The following is a 16,500-nucleotide window of genomic DNA, read 5'->3' on the forward strand; positions in this document are numbered from 1 at the left end:
ATGGCGCCACGGCATCACATGGCGCCACCATCACGCCTTATGAAAAGTCCTTAAACGATCCTATCTCTAGGCACCTTGAATCAGGTCACGTGAGGGATTTTCGTCCGACATTTAGACTCACGCGACATCGAGGCACCCTATGCTCGCGAACAACTTTTTGTGGCAGCAGAACGCGAGGTGGCGTCGCCGCGTGTGGACGTGTCTCATCGGCTAGTGTCATATCGTAGGGTCTCTTTCACGCTACATGTGTGAAGACTTCCGCGACCCTTTCAGACTATTTGTGAAGAGGTCTGTGCATAGAACATCTTTGATTGTGACTTTTGTGGTTCCTCGCCTACAAGAGCGTGCTGGCTCTCAGGCGCCGTAGGCGTTGACACGCCTCGTGCGGGCGTCACGAACCAGGTTGAGGTTGTAGAAGGGGAAGATCTCTCCCCGGATGAGATGCTGAAGTGGCGGCAAACGGACAAATTCGACGCCGCATATCAAAACTCACTCCGTACGGACGTCATCGCTGCTACGGCCAAAGCTGCTGTATGGAAACAGATGATCTGCAGGAATAACAAAGTGAGGCCTCCCAAGTTACCCGAAGGCTCATATAAGGCTATCTTTCGCATTCGCTGAGGTTTCGACGCCTCCCGCCTCAGCCACTTCCAACTCACCAAGCTTCTTTCTACGGCAGCCGGATTTCCAGCCATTGTGGAGCTGTGCCAAGACGTCGTTACCATCAGCCCCACCACCAACACAATTAACCTCAGCACGGAAAGATGCGATCGCTTGAAGAAATATCTCACCATCAAGTCGCTCAGGGCCGACGGCGAAGAGCGCAAAGTCACCTCCTACAGCGTTCCAAACTCCGAGACGTGCAAATGCGTTATCTATATCGACAGAATATGCCTTGGAGAAATTATCTACGAAAAAGACATTCTACCCATGCTTCGTGAGTGCAACCCACAAATGCACTTTTTAGAAGCCAGACGAATGGGAAAAGCTTCCGAAGCTGTCCTCATGACTTTCTTGGGAACGAAAGTTCTTTTTGGGGTCAAATATGAAATGGCGATGCTCTGGTGCTAGCCTTTCTGACAAGGAATGGAGGCCTGCACGCGCTGTTGGAGAGTTGGACATCGACCGGACGTGTGCCCTACGAACACTGATGATACTTGCCACAAATTTATTTATTTTATTTATTTATTTATTTACCCTCAGGGCCTTTCGGCATTAGAGAGGGGAGTGGGTTATACAACAAATAAGAAGAAAATAAATCATGAGCTTATACATAATATTTGCTAATTATACAATGTTAGCTGAAAGTATGATAAATGCAGTAATAGAACATGACATATAAAAGTAACATTAAACAAGAAAAAGGAAAACACCAGGAGCAGTTCGTACAAATGTTTTCTATTGTACATTGTTAGCTAGTGCTTTTCGAAAATGATCATTGTTATGAATGGAAACAATGTCAGTAGGAAGATCATTCCAATCTTTCGACGTACGTGGCAAAAATGAATGTAAAAAGTGCGTCGTGTGACATGTACCAATTCTAACTTTATGATGATGATCAGTACGGTGAGATAAGTAACATGGTAGCGACATGAATTTTGGATGAAGTGTAGGGTGGTGATACAGCTTATGAAGAAATGAAAGGCGGGAAATTTTCCGACGTGTTCCTAGCGGTTGAAGACCCAGATTCGATTTCATTGAAGAAACGCTTGCACCACGGTAGTAATTCCAAAGAATAAAACGAGTGGCGTTGTTTTGGATGAGTTCGAGGGAATGTATTAGGTTTTCGTGGTAAGGGTCCCATATAGCTGCAGCGTATTCTAATTTTGGCCGTAACAAGGTTTTATAAAGTAGTAATTTTAAAGGAGAGGGAGCATGAGAAAAGTTACGGCGTAAGTATCCCATCAAGCGGTTAGCTTGATTAATTATGTATTCGACGTGATGATTCCATGTTAATTTAGATGTTATATGTAGGCCTAAGTACTTATATGAGGTAGTAGATTCTAAAGCAACGTTATTCAAGTAGTACACAGGCAGATTATCGTTAGATCGGGATACTCTCAGAAATTTGCATTTGTTAATGTTAAATTCCATTCGCCACAATCGGCACCATTTGCTGACGTTATTGAGATCGGCCTGAAGCAGGGAGATGTCGTGTTCGTTAGTAATTTTTCTGAGGATTACACAGTCGTCTGCAAATAAATGTACGTCAGAGGTTATTGCTGAAGGTAAGTCATTAATGTAGATAAGGAATAATAGAGGTCCCAGGACGGAACCTTGGGGCACACCTGACTGAACGTCGCTATGAGGTGAGTCATGGCCATTAGCAGTTACGAACTGAGAATGGTTAGCGAGAAATGACTCAATCCATTTGAGAACGTTATGATCGAGGTTTAATTTGCTTAGTTTATAAAATAAAAGTTTATGACATACTTTGTCAAAGGCTTTCGAAAAATCTAAAAAGATGCAATCGGCAAGAGAAGAACAGTCAAGTATTTGGTGTAGTTTGTGAGTAAATGTTAATAATTGTGATTCACATGAGAATGATTTTCGGAAACCATGTTGTGATGACGAAAAAAATGAATTAGATTCAAGAAAATCTGCAATTTTAGTAAAAATAATGTGTTCTAGCAGTTTGCAGCAGGTACTGGTTAATGATATCGGGCGATAATTTGTAGGTGATGTTTTGCTGCCTAATTTGTGCAAAGGAATTATTTTTCCTATTTTCCATTCTGATGGAACAGTAGATGTGTTGAGTGATTTTTGAAATATTTTGGTTAGTATAATGGAACTATAAGTGCAGGTGTTTTTCAGAAATTTAGCACTGATGTTATCAAAGCCGGGTGACGAATCCATCTTCAATGAATCTATTAGTCGAATAACTCCGGGAACTTCAACAGTCACTGGAGGCATAGTTAAGAAGTTATAGTCATTCAAGATAGGTAGTTCAATATCAACTGTGCACGAGAAATTTTTAACAAACTTATTATTCAGGAGAGTTGCGCAAAGGTTTTTCGGAACAGGGTTACCAGAGCAAGTGTTAAGAGTGATAGAATCATCGGAAGGTGGATGTATGACGCGCCAAAATTTTTTTACGTTAGTTATCAGCATAGATGGTAATGTGGTTGATAAGAATGTTTCTTTAGCGCATTTGAGTGCGGCTACATAGGTGTTAGATGCTAATGTGTAGGCTTTCCAACGTGAGTCAGTGGGTGATTGCTTCGCGGAACGATACAGTCGTCTTTTTGTTGGATAGTCGTTTTAAATGATTATTGTACCAAGGCGCGCGCGGGTTGCATGTTATAGTACGGGTTGGGATGTGTTTATTGATTAAGCGATTTACCTCTGCCGAAAACATGTTCCAGTTTGACTGCACACTACGATTTTCAAAATCACTCATGAATATGCTAAGAAATAGACTGAGTTCATTATTTATTGCTTCGAAGTTAGCTCTCTTATAGTCTTGAATTATTTTTTTAGTCTTCGGAAGTTTCACAAACGCAGTATTAAAGTGAATATTTAGTAATAAGTGGTCACTGATACCCGGTAAGTAATGGATGGCAGAGGCATAATCGGGACGATTGGTTAGGATCAAATCGAGAATGTTTGCGGAAGTGGATGTTGATCTCGTGGCTTGTGTGACTAATTGAGTTAATGAAAATGTGGTACAAATACCCAAGAAATCTTTTGAATCAGAAGAAGAAGATAATAAGTTAGGTGTATCACTGTTCCAAACTATATTAGGAAAATTAAAGTCACCAAATAATGCGGAACTGTGAATCATCCGGCTGATGTGTGCATTTCTACTGTGTAGGCACTTAGGATCGACCAATGGATCTAGTCATGAGACTCGATCCATTCCGTGTGTACTATGATATAAGCCCAAAATCTCTCCCCCCAAGGCTGACAAGACTCCACCTCCATCCAAGACCAAGTCCAAGTCTTCTCCTTTGCCCAAGAAGCAGGGACCTCTTCCTAAGAAAAAGCAAGATGAATATTGGCCTCTTCCTTCTGCTGCTCCCTCTAACAACAACTCAAGCTTTCTTCAGGTAAGCTGGGCATCGGTAGCTTCCCACAGCTTACCTAAATCTCACCATCCTGATGCCCCCATCTATGCCCTCCTACAGCAGTTTCAGGAAGTAAATCATCTTCTGCATAAACAAATTCTTGACCTCCAAACCTCTTCTCTATGTACAATTACGGCCACTCGATCTCAACCCTCCACTCATGAACCCACTATAACTACTCCCCCTCTCAGTGAGAATGGCGATCATACTCTAACCATGGACACTTCTCCTCCTCCCACTACCATAACCACCACGAAGCGCAAATCTGTTGACGAGGGGAGATATACTTGGGAGGAACACGATAAGCTAAGTCATAAACTAGCCGCACACATTCGAAACTCTAACAATCGCTTTGAGGCCCTTGAAAAACGCATGGATGCCGTAGAAGCCAAGCTCTAGTCCCTCACTATTAACGTTCATAACCTCATTACCCATAAAAATGCTAAATTTAGCTAGGATGACGCGCGACTTACCCAAATTGATGAGTGATTCAATCAAATTATCGGAAGACTCGATCAAATGCATGGCCGCGTCCCCTAAGCACTCCAATATAGTTGTGTGGCAGTGGAACTGTAGGGGCTTTTCAAAAAAGAATGCAACTCTTCAACAACACATAGCCAATCTCACACAACCGCCTGCAGTCATTGCTTTATAAGAAACGAATAATTACGTTAAATTCCCCAGATACAACACATTCCAATGCAGAAGATGCAAACGTCCCTATACCGCGATGCTAGCGCAAAACCACCTGTGTGTTACGCGCTCCCATTTTGAGGGTATCGACAGTGATCACTACTTCCTAGAAATACTTCCTAAAAAGACCAGGTCGGCTCCTCTTTACATCGTTACCGTTTAGATCTGTCCCAGCTCTAAACACCTCCGTTTTACTACCGTTTTTGCTCGTGCTAAACATGAAGCTCGGAGTAACCAGCGCCTCATTGTTGGCAATTTTAACTCTCCAAATACGCTATAGGGTCACACTACATCAATTGCTGCCTCTGAGGCTCGATTTAGAGGCAGCAGTGGGAGGCAAGGCACCAACGCAACCAGTAGGCAAGCTCTCCCAAGTAACAAAGGACCTAATAAAGAAACGACAAAGAATGAAAGTGTCCAACTAGAAAGATAAGATAGAATTCACGGAACTGTCAAAACTGATGACCAAAGCGAAAATAAGTGATATTCGAAATTATAACGTGAGAAAGACTGAAGAAGCCGTAAAAAATGGACGCAGCCTGAAATCGGGCAGAAGGAAACTTGGCATAGGTCAAACCGAGATGTATGCATTGAAAAATAAGCTTGGTAATATCATCAGCAATTTCGACGATATAATGAAAGAAGCGGAAGAATTTTATAAATATCTGTACGGTACCCAGAGGAGTCAGGACACCTCCATGGGAAAGAGACATGAACAGGACTCAGAAACTCCTCCTATAACTAGAGATGAGGTCAGAAGGGCCTTGCAAGGCCTGAAACGTGGAAAAGCGGCAGGAGAGGATGGAATAACAGTCGGTTTAATCAAAGATGGAGGAGACATAATGTTGGGAGAACTGGCGGCTCTCTATACGAAGTGTCTATCGACTGCAAGGGTTCCAGAAAACTGGAAGAATGCAAACAATATACTAATCCACCAAAAGGGAAACTTTGAAGAACTGAAAAATTATAGGCCCATTGGCTGACTCCCAGTATTATATAAAATTTTTACCAGAATAATCTCCAATAGAATAAGGGCAACACTGGACTTTAGTCAACCAAGGGAGCAGGCTGGCTTTAGGAAGGGATACTCTACGGTGGATTACATCCATGTCATCAATCAGGTTATCGAGAAATCCGCAGAGTACAATATGCCTCTATATGGCTTTCATAGATTACGAAAAGGTATTTGATTCAGTAGAGATACGAGCAGTCATAGAGGCATTACGTAATCAAGGAGTACAGAACGCTTACGTAAATACCTTGAAAATATCTACAGAGGTTCTACAGCTACCTTAATTCTACACAAGAAAAGCAAGAAGATACCTATAAAGAAAGGGGTCACACAGGGAGACACAATCCCTCCAATGCTATTCACTGCGTCTTGGAAGAAATATTGAAGCTATTAAATTGCGATGGTTTAGGAGTAAGAATACACGGCGAATACCTCAGCAACCTTCGGTTTGCCGATGACATTGTTCTACTCAGCAACACTGCGGACGAGTTACCACAAATGATTGAGGAATCTAACAGGGAGGGTGAAAGAGTGGGGTTGAAGATTAATATGCAGAAGACAAAGATAATGATAAATAGCCGGGCAAGGAAACAAGAAGTCAGCCTCTAGAGTCTGTGAAGGAGTACGTTTGCCTTGGTCAACTAATCACAGGGAACCCTGACCATCAGAAGGGCATTCAGAGAATAAAGGTGGGTTGGATCGCATACGGTAGACATCGTGAGCTTCGGACTGGGGGCTTACCGTTATCATTGAAAAGGAAGGTATACAATCAGTGCATTTTACCGGTGCTGACATATGGGGCAGAGAATTGGAGATTGACAAAGAAGCTTGAGAACTTAAGGACCGCGCAAAAAGCGATGGAAGGAAGAGTGCTTGGCCTAACTTTGAGAGACAGAAAGAGAACGGCTTGGATCAGAGGGAAAACGGGCATAGACGATATTCTAATAGACATTCAGGAAAAATATTGGTGCTCGGCAGGTCATGTAAGGCGCAAATTAGATAACCGTTGGACCATTAGGGTGACAGAATGGACACAAGAGAAAGGAAGCGCAGTAGAGGACGGTAAAGAATAGGTGGTGCGACGAAATGAGAAAATTCGTGGGTGCTAGTTGGGATCGGTTGGAGCAGGACAGGGGTAATTGGGGATCGCAGAAAGAGGTCTTCGTCCTGCAGTGGGCACAAAATAGGATGATGATGATGTTGACATCCACACCTAAAGGACGAGCTTTATAGACCCGCATTCAGGATCATCAACTCACCCTCCACAATGACTTCGACACACCCAGGCGCTTAGGAAATAGTGTCTCCAAACATGGCATTACCAGATCTCACCCTCACCTCTGGGGTTAACTTAACTAAATATGAAAACCTTCAAATCATTTTTGGTAGCGATCATAATGTCATTAAGAGTTTTGTTACTTTCTCTCTCAAGCCCTTTCACACTCTACCTCCCAAACTTACGAATTGGGACAAATTTCGGAAAACTCGCGCAAATAATGCTCCCAATTCCATACTTGATCTACAGCAATGGATCAGTCGACTCCAAACAGACCTTGACGATCATACTACAACTATGCAATCTGATGCCCCCTTTCAAACAGCTGATGCCAAACTACTACACATCACTATTAAAACGGTGGAAAAGATGCCGCCATAACCACAGGCTTCGCATCCGTGTAGCTAGACTTGATGGTGACATCCAAGCATATGCGACCCAACTAGTTAATCAACAATGGGGCCATGTATGTGACAGCATGCATGGTAATCTCAGTAGTTAAAAGAGTTGGCAACAACTGAGACATTTGCTTGATCCCTCGACCTCGCTCGCGCAACACAGTCACTACATCCCTCAATTATTGTACAAGCACAAGGATAATATTCCACGTCTTTTTCAGCAGTGTGCGCGATTACATCTCCCTCCTACCACAACTCACGAGAATTCCGCCTATACAGGTGAGGTTAATGAACTTCTCGACACTCCGATAACGGAGACAGAAGTTCGACATGCCTTAGCTTCCCTATAAACTACCTCTGCTTCGGGTATAGATAATGTAAATAATAAATTGCTCCGAAATCTGGACGGCAAATCTATCTCTGCCCTCACAGAATAACACAATCCCTGCTTCGATAAAAGCTCTCTTCCGAACGATTACCGCTAAAGTAATATTTATTCCCAAACCCAATAAATCCTCTGACATAGCTAATCTTAGACCTATTTCCCTGACGTCATACTTGGGCAAAACGCTCGAACATTTCATGCTTAATCGCCTAAATAAATACACGGAAGACAATCAGTTATTCCCACCAGAGATGATCGGCTTTCTCCAGTCGCTCTCTTGCCAAGATGTCATGCTAAGGCAGGACCTTCTTACTCATACACTTAGTAAATATACCCAAGCCATTTTAGGGCTCGACCTTCGCGGTGCATTCAACAACATGGATCATGGATCTATCTTAGGTGGATTGAATGTTATTAACTGTGGTAGAAAAATGCATGGCTACATCCACGAATTTCTTACCAATCGCACAGCTGTCATTAGTCTCAATGATCAAACCTCCCCCAGTCACCATAGGCAGCTTTGGCACTCCTCAAGGATCTGTGCTCTCGCCGTTTCTATTCAGCCTAGCTATGAGGTCGATTGCTAGGGCGCTGGTGCAAATACCGGATCTCCAATATTCTTTATATGCAGACGACATTACCCTATGAATTAAGGGTCGCCCAGATGGCTCCGTTCAAGATAAAAGAGGCTGCAGATGCAGTAGTTATGAGAGCCGGTTTCACGAACCTTGAGTGCTCGCCCGCCAAATCTGAGCTGTTACTTCTATCTGCAACTAAACGCGATACGCCCAACATTCAGATTGACACTAACGGGAAACAAGTTTCCGTAGTGCACAAAATCCGTGTACTTGGCATGTACATTCAATCTAACCGACTCAATACGTATACACTTCTAATGGTTGCTGCCAGCGTAGGCCGCACGAAACGGCTTATAGGAAGGGTGTACAATAAGCACGGATATCTCCACGAGGCAGAATTGCTAAGACTGGTACAGGCGTTTTCCGCCAGTGAAATCACATCCTTCCTTATCTCCACTTAACTAGGGCCGAGGAAGATAAAGTTAACTCACTGATACACAGACTCTACAAATTTGTCCTTGGAGTGCCAAGCCCCCGCTGAGAGACGTTTGGCTACAGGAACCTTGAGTATGTTTAGTGAGCTCGCAGAAGCTCACCTGACAGCTCAATACCAGCGCTTATCGAACACCCACCTTGGTAGGCACATCCTAAACTCCTTAAGTATTATTCCAGCACCCATGATCAATGAGAAATTCAATATTCTCCACCCGATACATGAGCACTTTCATTTACCTCCTCTCCCTAAGAATATGCACCCTGCTCATCACGAACCTAGAAGGCAATAACGCGCCAAAGCCCTACAGAAAACGTTATTTAACTACAAAGACGGGGTCTATGTCGATACCGCAGAGTATCCGTGTGGACACAAATTCGCCATATCAGTCGTTGACTCCACTGACAGTGTTCCGACGGGAGCATACATTATAGCCTCTTCTTCTTCGGAGGTGGCACTCGACGCAACAATACCCAATTACTCTGTCATAGTAAGTGGCTCAAAAACTGCCGTACACAACTTCGGAGCTGGTCGGTTTTGCAGGACAGCCCTAGCCATTCCATTTCATAATCCGCCAGCTCAGCTTCTGCGTTTAATCTGGACGGCTGCTCACCTAGGCCTCATCGTCAATGAAACGGCCCACCTAAGTGATCGAGCTTTCACGAACCGAGCGCAGGCTATAGAATAGGAGACGGTTCATATGCCAATAATCTCCTTCCATGCAGCATTCACCTCCAAAGACAGATTACCTACATACCACGACATTTGCGGGCATTACCGCCTAGGTCGCCGAAGCCTCCCACCTTTAATCATTCGTCACGCATGCACGATGTACTATGCCGTAAACTACAGACTCGCACTTTTCTATCTCCGCCCTTACGTCACAAAGTTCACCCGGGAATATACCCTACCTCAGCCTGTAAGTTTTGTCCTGCTAGCAGAGCAGACCTTAACCACATTATTTGACGTAATAGTTCTGCGGAAACCCGCAAGGTGGAGAGAAGTAATAAAGGGAAAATCAGAAATCAACCCGTTCATAGCAATTGCTACGAACGGGTGGATGTCTGATTTTCCTCATCGGTACTGGAGCTCAGGTGTCGGCTACGTGATCAAATCTTCGTAGCCGTCTCCGTAAAGTCCTGATAACTGCCGAGTCGCCTGCCGTCCGAGTAGCAGTGACAGTACAACAGCCGTGATGGGAACGTGCGCCGCCCGTGTTACCGTTGCCGGCCGTCCAGTGTTAGTCCTGTTCACTTTACTGGCCGAGTGTCCCCACGAAATGAATCTTGGAATCGACTTTCTGATTGCCCATTCAGCGCTTATTGACTGTGCAACCTACACCCTTCGCCTTGAACTGCCCCATTACTTGGCCGACCCCAACCGACAACCTCAAGTAGCGACTTAGTTCTACCGAAATTGTTCGACTGCAGCCTGATTCTGCGACTTACGTCTTCATGTTGCCTTCTCCCCCACTTCTACCCGAAGTCAGTGACCACAGTGTAATTCACGCCCCATTCTTGTTTCAACCCATAAGACGCCATTTAGTCAACAAAACAATCCGCCTGTACAATAAAGGTAATTATAATGCTATTAACAATGATCTGATCGCATTCCTTTGTACGTTCGAGAGCTTATGCTCTGCGTCCTATACTAATGAAAACTGGACCATATTTAATAACAAACTAGACGTAATAGTTCTGCTGAAACCCGCAAGGTGGAGAGAAGTGGGTAATAAAGGGACAATGAGACATCCACCCACACGCAGCAAATTGCTACAAACTAGGTGACCTCGTTGATAAGTTCATACCGAGAATAACGTTCCGCGGAAACCGAAACAAGCCATGGTTCACGAAAACACTTAAGCAACTCGAAAAAAGAAACGTCTCTTCCGCTCAGCCAAACTAAACAGACACCCATCTGCCTGGGGGAAATACTTTGCGGCAGAAGTTGATTACCTAAGGGCTATACGAAATGATAAATCTACCATATTCCCCGACGAACTTCCTAAAATGCTTAGGCACAGGCCTCGTCAATTTTGGCCACTATTAAGCCCTCAGGAGGCGTGCATGATCAGCGTGTTAAATGCACACGGTGAATTGGTCAGCGACAGCGAATGCGCTGAGATTTTTAACGCAGCCTCTTTCTCTGTGTTTAGTAATGAGCCTTCACCTCCAAACCTACCCACGTCTGTTAACATAACTGAGTGTATGTCACCGATTATATTCTCGCCAGACGGCGTCACCTCGGTCATTGCCAACATAAAGCTTTCATCTTCAGCAGGTGTGAATAGTAGTAACTCCAAAGAAATATTAAGGACCTGTCTGCCACGTACCTAACTTTGTTGTTTTCGCAGTCACTCTCCTCAGGCACCTTACCATCTTACTGGAAAGTGGGCAAGGTCGTTAAAATCTTAAAATCAGGTAACAGTGACACCCCATTAAATTACCGTCCTATATCTTGAACTAGTGTCCCCTGCAAAATCATGGCACGCGTCATATTGACACGTCTACTTGTGTATCTTTATCGGGTGACCACGTTTCACCGCCTAACAAATGTTATCGCACAGCGCAGGGGTGCGATTTTGTAGGAATTCTATTACTTTTTCTATGCCTTTTACCGCCATCACTGCGCAGCCATTGGTCGAAAATGACCGGGCCGCGACCATTTTGTCTGTCAATCACGCGACGTCAGGAACCCGCAAAAACTGTAATCGTCATAGTGACGTTGACGCACTCATTATGCGGAGCAAAAGGCACGGATTTTTGGCACGGCCAGAGGCAGAGTCGTTTCCGAAGGTATAAAAAAAATGGCCGCCCCTCTGATCGCTACGGCCGTGGCTCTTCGCCGTCGCCGACGTGAACACGGAGAGCCAGACGACGCGTTTGACATGCCGGATGACCATTTTCGACGGCGTTTTCGCCTCTCGAAGGGAACGGTGCGGTTGTTGTGCGAGGAACTGGCGGGGGAACTAGAAGCTGAGCGAGCGACGGGACTGTCGGTGGAGCGGAAAGTGTTGTGTGCGCTGCGCTTCTTTGCTACCGGGAGCTTCCAAGCGTCCGTCGGGAGCGAAGAGACGATCCGTGTGTCGCAGTCGACGGTGAGCGAGTGCGTGCGACGTGTGGCAGAGGCTGTCGTGAACGCAGGGCCCCGCAACAAGTGGGTCCATTTTCCAAAGACAGCCGAGGAAAAGGCAGCCGTGAAGGAGGGTTTCCTTCGGCGCGGCGTTATCCCCGGCGTCATCGGATGCGTAGACGGCAGCCTCATAGCCATTATCGCACCCAAGGGTGAGCGCAAGGCTGTGTTCATGTGCCGCAAGGGATACTACGCCCTCAACTGCATGTTCGTAAGTAAAACTCACGTTTTCTGCGATCCTTTTTGAAAGTTACGTTGCTCTCGCCAACGGGCACTTTCTCTGGTTTACGTTTTACCTCAGATCTGCGACGCGGACATGAAAATCTTGGCCTTGGACCCTCTGCGACCGGGGTCGGACCACGACGCTTTCGTCTGGCGGACGACATGGTTGCGCCGGCGGTTCCAAGCGGGGCGCATCGTGAATGCCGGGGAATACCTCCTCGGTGAGAAAAAAAAAACATTTTTTTTTGGCGCAGTCACGCTTCAGCAGCGCAGAACGCCGTGTCCGCTCCAACCCAAACTTTTAACCAAACCACAAGAACATGAGTAAGCCCGGAGTAAAAAAAGAAAATTAAGACATTGACTGCCACCATTGGCAATGTTCGAAGTGTTAAGTTACAAGCACATTATGTGTCTGCGAGGAGCTGACGAAAGCAACACGTATTAATGCTTACTGCACCCAGTGACTGCCAGAAGCAGAAGAAATGAACACACATTACTGCTACTACTGTCATTGATAGCACCAACAAGTGTTGATTTCTTGTTTGTGGCAGGCACCGAGTAGTGCACTTGTAAATTGGTTAAGAGTTTGTGTCGGGTATGGACATGCTCAACTCATGCTTTTACTTGGGACTTGCAACCCTGAAGTCTACCTTTGTTGAATGATGCTGTAGCTTTCCTCAGTTGACAACTTGCCTCTCGTCAGCGGAGTACTCATTGCACTATTTCCATCTTTGTGCAGGTGACGGTGGCTACCCCTTGGAGCCGTGGCTCCTGACCCCGGTTCCTGGCCATCCTCCAGTGCACACAGCCGAGGGGCAGTACAACACAGCACATGCCGCCATGCGTTCCGTAGTGGAGAGGTGCATTGGGCTCTTAAAGAGCCGTTTCCGCTGTCTTCAGCGATATCGCACCCTCCTCTACGAGCCGGAACGTGCAGCCAACATTGTCGCGGCATGTGCTGTGTTGCACAACCTTCGCCTTTCTGAAGGCGACGAATCAGGCGATGACAGCGATGACGACAGCAGCAGCGGCAGTAGTAGTGAGCTTGACAATAACGGCGACCCCATGCCACACAGTCTGCCCTGAAACACGGGCTCTAGAATGCACTACTTGAGAGGGCGGGCTGTTCGCGACAATGTCATTGGCATGTTTGGCACAACCCGTGCGCAGCACATGCGTTATCTGAGGAGTGTGCGGCGGCAGCTGCGACGTCAACAGCAGCGTCAGCATCGCTAGGTGCATGCACACAGTTTTAAGTAATTGCATTGTGCATTTCATGCTGTGAAATTGCAGATACGTTTCCCGTGCTAAGTTGTAGTTGATGTCTGCGTAATGCAAAGCATTCATGATTTGTTGAGAAATGTAAAAGTTGTTAAAAAATTAAATTATGGGGTTTTACGTGCCAAAACCACTTTCTGATTATGAGGCACGCCGTAGTGGAGGGCTCCGGAAATTTCGACCACCTGGGGTTCTTTGACGTGCACCTAAATCTAAGTATACGGGTGTTTTCGCATTTCGCCCCCATCGAAATGCGGCCGCCGTGGCCGGGATTCGATCCCTCGTGCTCAGCAGCCTAACACCATCGCCACTGAGCAACCACGGTGGGTACATAAGAGTTGTGTAGTGAAGGGTTATGTAAAGCCTGCATTTATAGTAAGTAAAACAGTAATATTAGTGGTGACATATGAGATTGAAAGCAAGCTAAAAATAAGTGCATATTCAAAGTGTCTGCCACAATTTGCTTGTTGCTGCTGTCGTCATCTAGATGCATGTAGCCCGATTCTTACTCGTATCCCCTTACGCACTGATGGACATAAGCGCCTGTCTCCTCACTTTCTACTATCACAGAGAAGCTCACAGAAGCCAAGGTGTACAGTGCACCTCACACCTTCCGCTCCATGGAACGTGCTGTTGCACGCGCAGCTTCTAGGTCCTCCACCATTTTGTCTCGCAACAACAGCAAAGTTCCTTTCGAGTGACGAAAACGCCGTCCAACTGGTCATCCGACATGTCAAACGCTGTGGCTCCCGCGAAGTGTGTGCACGCACGAGCAGTTGATAGATTTCAACAAAGTGACCTCACTTGTATATAGCAGAACTCAGCAATGTTATACAGTAATATTTGTACAGTGCAAGCTAGCACTAGAAATGTGGTTGCGATGTGTAAATAAAAGCACTAGAGGAAAACTGCACCTTTCTGTATTTCAGCCTTCAATATACACTTGTTTATGTACACATCACATGCGACAGTCTCTACATCGAAGAAGTGTGAGTACTCAGTAATAGAGACATTATGCAACATATCACAGACACGTTGGAATAAATATTGGATCACATTGTTCTTGCATCATAATGTATCATAGGTAACGGCATGCATCGTTTAAGAAAACTGTTGTACACTGCACAAGTACACAGTAATAACAACTGGCTTAAACTGCACCAGAAACAGAAATGAGCAGGTGCTTAAATCACACGCCAACCGAATATTTATCACAGCGAAATGTGTAGGTACATCACTACATGTGAAAGGAACATGCTGTTGTGGCGCTCTGAAACTGAAAGAGCCATATCACCATACTTTGATATTCAGTAAGACAAACTGCATAAATATTACACACAAATAGCACCACGAGGGCTAAAATACAATGTATCACAACCTGAAAGATTACTGAATGACAACAAAATGTTTGATAATGAGACAGATGTGCAAGGAAAGAGACATTCCAGCTCAGTAGGTAGTGACACAAACAAATATGCAACAAACAAAAAATAAACATTACAAATGAAAAGAAGGAGCATAGGCAAGGAATTTTCATAACTTTGTTTTTCTTTTTTGCTGTATTATTGACAGGTTGCTTTCTACATTATAGTAAGGCCTGAAACTTTCCCCATTCGATGACAAGGATGAAATTGTAGAACACTTGCAGTGTGGCGTCTTGCTTAAATTGACATGACAATAACTAGGCACCTCAAAATTGCAGTGCCACAGTCGGAATGCCCGCACACACCAGGCCTACTGACACTTTTGCAGGTGAGCCTGATGGTGTGCACGCTCTTATTGCTGAAGTAAACCGTGAAGAAAAAATTCATGCTGCAATGGCTATGCTACTTGTGGTTGCATTAAAGGGTGACTTCAGCAATTATTTATTTGCAAAGTAGCAATATTTGCCCTTCATATCATTAATACATCAGCAAATTTTAAGATAAGTTACAAATTCCTTGCCTATGCTACCTTTGCATCCTTTAATTATGTGGGGCCTGAGAGGGGGGAGGGGTTTGGCTGCCACCATGCCCCAGTGCAGCCAGCAGCAGCTGAAGCAGGCGCTCGTTGGTCTCGTGCGACCGACGCGCACTTCGAGGCGCTGCCGCTGCACTTCGAGGCGCTGCGACTGCACTTCCCGTAGGGTGCCTCGATGTCCTCCGCGCCCGCCGCTCCTTTCAGGGGGGAGACAAGTGCGTCGTCTGCTATGGCGTCCGCCATGTTCTTGCCCGCTGCGAGCAGCGCGTTGTTGGCGCGCGTGTGGATGAGTGGTTTGACGGAAGCAATGCGCTTTTTTGATTACTTCGATTACGAATTTCTCTACTATTAAGAAATATTTTTGCACCGAAAAAATATGTGCGCCTTCCCTAGGGCCCCTCTTTTATGCCAGCTCAACTCCCTGTTTCTATTTAGTGTTGTTTTAATGCTGTCGTCTGGAAGTACCCTCGTAAAACGCGTTGCAACCATTGATCAGCGGCCTGGCGTGTTTTGTTTACGAACTGTAAATACAGAAATTAAGTTGCGCGGCAATCCCTTTGTTTTACAGTGGGAAATGATGCGTTAAACACAAGCGTTCATAGAGGAATGCAAAAATTGCTACGCTGCCTGCATTTCTGTTCTTCACGTCGAGTTACGGCGTGAACCTGTGTTGCTTGTGAGCATGTTGGTATGCAGCCCTGGAAATTCCTATTGCATAAGAAGATGCCGGTGGTAAAGAAACGAGGTCAATAAGTGACGAGTAGATACGTGATTTCGGTCACGACGTTTGGGTCGCCATGCAGGTTTTTATTATGTCAGCTGTCAGGAGGTGTCAATTGCCACAGGTCTTTCGTAGATCTCAGACCAACGACGAGAAACTACAATGAAGCCTTGAATTAACTTGAACAAAATAAATCAGAATGTCAGCTTGCAGCTCAGTTCGATCAGTTGGAAAAAAAGCGGATACCTTGTACAGACACAAGGTGAAAAATCAGCACGCACAGCAA

The sequence above is a fragment of the Dermacentor variabilis genome, unplaced genomic scaffold, assembly GCF_050947875.1.
Source record: "Dermacentor variabilis isolate Ectoservices unplaced genomic scaffold, ASM5094787v1 scaffold_14, whole genome shotgun sequence".
Taxonomy (NCBI): domain Eukaryota; kingdom Metazoa; phylum Arthropoda; class Arachnida; order Ixodida; family Ixodidae; genus Dermacentor; species Dermacentor variabilis.